We start from the raw sequence: 4,378 nt of genomic DNA, 5'->3' as shown, positions 1-4,378 counted from the left end.
TCCATATCCTCATTCCCATTAGCCAGCCTGCCACTACCCCTAACTCCTCATTCCATTTATTAAAAATGGAGGCAAAGTATTTGCTTAGTTATTTGCCCATGCCTAGATTATCTTCAATCTCCAACACATCCTCCGTGTTGGGCAGTCCCTATTTTTTTATATGGCCACAGAACCATTTACTGTTGGTTTTAATTCCCTTTGCAAGGTCCAGCTCTGCTTGGCTCTGGGCAGTTCTCACTTTTCCCTGCACTTTCTGATCTCCAAGAGGTAGTTTTCCTTGGTGATCCAACCCATCTTCCATTCCTTGTAGGATTTCTGCTTTCTCTTAAACACCAGTGCGAGACGCTTGTTCATCCAGCCTGGTCTGCAACCCTCCCTAGGAAGTTTTCCCCCTTGCTTGGGATGCAGGCTTCAGAGAGCTTCTGTAACTTTGACTTAAAGTAATTCCAAGCCTCCCCCACTTTCAAATCCTTGAGTTCCTCAGCCCAGTCCATTCCCCTAGTTAATTGCCTTAATATTTTAAAGTTTCCCGTTTTGAAATCAAGGCCCCCGGTTGCAGACCTGGTAGCTTTCTTCCGCAAAGTGATTTTGACCCAAACACACTCTGTTTTATCCTTTCTAGCACTTCTAATTTCTTTACAGTCAGTCTACCGCATCATTAATATAGAATGCTACAGCACCACCTTTACCTTCATTTCTGTCTTTCCTGAACAACATTGTTCATTGTCTCTACTCCAGTCGTGGCTACTATTCCACCATGATTCTGTTATCCCTGTAACATCTGGTTTCACTTCCTGCACCAGTAGATCATGTTAGCATCATGGTATAGGAACTATCTTTCCCCTTGATGTCCATTCTCCTACCCTCTTCTGTTCCTTTCTCCATTGTTGTATCTGCTCTTACTTGATTTTCTCCTGATCAGTATTAGAATCAGAGGTAGAGATTACATGAGCATCTCTCAACTGTCTCCCCTGAATTCCAAGCTTAAAGCTCTTTTAATCAGTTGTGCCACCCTCCATCCCAGAATCTATTTCCCTCCCTACTCAGGTGGAGTCTGTCCCATGAGAAAAGTCCTATGTCCGTGAATGCCGCCCAGTGGTGGAACATCCCAAAGACCTCCTTACAACTCCACTGCCTGAGCCGTCTGTTGATAATCATCATCTTGTATCACCTCCATTCTCCTCCTCTAGGGACAGGTAGAATCCCATTGAAGATCACCTGAGCCTCCATTTCTTTAAGTGTCTTCCCCAGCCTGGCATCATCTCCCTTGAGCCGTTCCAGCAAGAATCTAGCAGTATCATTTGTTCCCACATGAAGGACAATCAGTGGATTCTTTTCTGCTCCGATTAGGATCTTCTTCAGCCTCAGGTTCACACGCCATAATTTAGCTCCCGGCAGACAGCTCACCCTTCTGTTCTCTGCATCAGCTCTGGTGCCAGGCCTGTCCATTCTTCTTAATAAGGAGTCACCAATCACGTAGACCTGCCTCTTCCTGATGTTGGCGTCATTCTCCAGCCTTCCTCCTGTTCCTTCTGCCTGCAAGTCGTCGTGTCTTTTGGTCTCCCTTGCGATCTACTGCAAATCATCCTCTGTCCTCCTGGGGTTCCAAACTCTAGGTATGTACATTGACTCTTCCTCTCTTCTTGTAGGACTAGCTGCTTTTCCCTTCTTCCTGGCCCTCCCACCTTCTGCTACTCCCAGCTGCAAGTCTTCTTCATTTTCCAACTCAGCAAACCTATTCCTGAACTCTACTTCTCCTTTACTAACTGGTCTTTTCCTCTGCCTGGTTCTCATCATCACATTTCCACTGGCCACTTTACTCACCTAGCAGTCTCTCCTTCGATATCTCCAGTCTAGCTTGGATCTGCCAGACTTGAGCTTTCCCTTCAGCCTCCTCTCACCTTCCCTCCATCATCTGCTCAAATCCCCTTCAAAACTCAACCATAGTTTCCACCTCCATCTCCAAACCTCGGCTCTTCTCTTCTATCAGCTCTCTCAGGTGGCAGTTCATACAAACAAGCTCTTTTCTGGTACCTGCACCAGGATCATCCCGCAGCTTCCACATCTGGTCATCTTCACTGTCTCTTCCATTGCTTGGGTCACTACCACTTCTGCCTCTGTGACTGTCACGGCCTTCCTGCCTAAGCGCCCGTCAAGGAGAAAGAAAACCCCACACAACACAAAAAAAGAATGTCACTACCCCTCCCCAAACTCTCCTTACAATCATGGACACTAGCTCCCCTGTTTCCAGTTGTTTCCTGGCTTCTTTGCCACTGGTTGGCTGCTGTTATAGGCCCCCTAACCAGGGAAGCTTGACTCCCCTCTCCTCCAAGAGTTCTCCACTCTAACTCCCTGTTTTCAGCTCTGTTTGCTGGCTCCAGGGCAGGGACTCTTTGGCAGAGCAGGGAATTAAACCCAGCAGTCTGAGCCCCCAGACAAGCGCCCGAACCACTGGGCCGTCCGGTCTCTCCGTAGGGCATTTCCATTGTGCCATGAGGACACCTGGGGCTGAGGCTCATGCTGGTGATAGGTGGTCAGGAAAGGACCCAACGTGACCCTCAGAGTGCAGGTTGAGCATGTGGGGCTGCCACGTGTGATCTGAAGTCACTGAGGTGATGCTCAGGCAGGATGAAGTTCACCCAGACGATCCCTGACTGGCGGGTGTCTAACCTGTCTTTAAAAACCTCCCGTGATGGGGATTCCACAGCCTCCCTAGGTGACCTGTGCCAGGGCTGGACCATCATTAGACTTAGAAAGTTTGTGCTAGTATCAAACCAGCAGGACAAGATCTTACAACTCCATTCGAACTGGAGTAGGAGATTTATTTGGCGGACAGACTGGAAACACAGTCGATACTCTGCTGAAATGTGGGGGTGCCCCCCACATTGAGGCAGCTGGCCTGTATGGAAGTTGGCAAACATTGGGCTTGGAGCTGCAGTTGGACTTACATAGAAGTGTCACAGCCAGGAGGGATGTGGCCAGGGCCAGACTCAGGAGGAGAAGGACAGCAGTGACGATGCCCCCCGCCCTGGGCTGCCAAGGGACCGATGTCTTGGGAGGATTTCCTTGAAGGAGAAGAAGAAACGTATCCATGGAAAGTTACAGCTCAAATGCCACTGACCGAGGAAACTCCATCCCCCGAATGCAATAACTGCTCAGCCTCCTATTCCCTGACTGTGGTTAACAGCAACAGCGGAATCAGGCCAAATAAGCTCAGAACCGACCTGAACTCCAATGTGAAAAGCGACCCTCTCTAAATCAGGAGTGACTCTAGTGCCAGGCAGGCGTCCTGTGAGAGAGATCTGGGAGCAGGATTTTCCCCCTGCCTCAGCATTTCTTGAGAGGGATGTTTAGGGCTTGTGAAGTTCAGGCCCAAAGGAGTATTTTTAAATGAGAAAAGGAACCTGAACCAACTTATGAAATATGAAAACAACGAGGCAATGAAATGAGGAGAAAATGATTCCTTGCAGGAGAAAAGTGGGGCTGACAGCAGCAGTGGGCTCAGAAGGGCCTTTCTCCAGCATCCCTGTCTAATAACCCATCCCCAGGATGCTGGGCTCCTCACTGCAAGGCAGACAAGGGGCGAATCACAGGGCAAAGCCAGAAGACTGTGTCTCCCCTGCACATTAAAGGGAGAAGACTAGAGCTGCATTCGAGCCAGGATCTATGTGTAGTGAGAAATAAGTGTGCTCTGTGTGGTCTGTATTTGGTCTCCCCAAGGTGAACGGCAGCTGCTTGGAGACCCAAGACTGTCACATTCTCCTCTCCCTGAAAGTCTCAGCCTGCCACACCCCCTCCCAATCTGATCTGGGCCTCAGCCATTAGCTAGCGCCACTCCCCCATGGGAACCAGCAGACAACACTCAGATGCCCAGATAATCCCCTTACATTGCAGAAGTGGCTTCTCTCACGCTAACCAAAGGGTGAAGCTGCCTCTCACTAATGTACTGAGTTTACAGTTCTCAGCCTTTGATGAAACAGATTCTGGGAGGATCTTCTCTGTCACCCAGCGCAGGCTACATTTCCCTTGTGTTTTCCTTTGCCGCTGCAGAGAGCCTAGCTGAGCTCGGTGCGTAGCTGCAGCTGCCTACGGCGGCACCCTCCACTTCCATCAGCCCCGTCTCCCTGCCTGTCTCCTGACCCTTCCTGGGCGTCTTTCATGTGTTTGAAACCAGAACAGCTGCCACACGGCATCTGGGTTGCACTGAAACCAAAGGGGATAAACAAACCCCCGGAGCAGGCCCTTCTTCAGCTGACACCTGCCCAACCAAACATAAGAACATAAGAACGGCCAAACTGGGTCAGACCAAAGGTCCATCCAACCCAGTGTCCTGTCTGTTGACAGTGGCCAGTGCCAGGTGCCCCAGAGGGAATGAACA

Source organism: Malaclemys terrapin, chromosome 5, assembly GCF_027887155.1.
Source record: "Malaclemys terrapin pileata isolate rMalTer1 chromosome 5, rMalTer1.hap1, whole genome shotgun sequence".
Taxonomy (NCBI): domain Eukaryota; kingdom Metazoa; phylum Chordata; order Testudines; family Emydidae; genus Malaclemys; species Malaclemys terrapin.
This window is presented reverse-complemented; position numbering follows the sequence as displayed.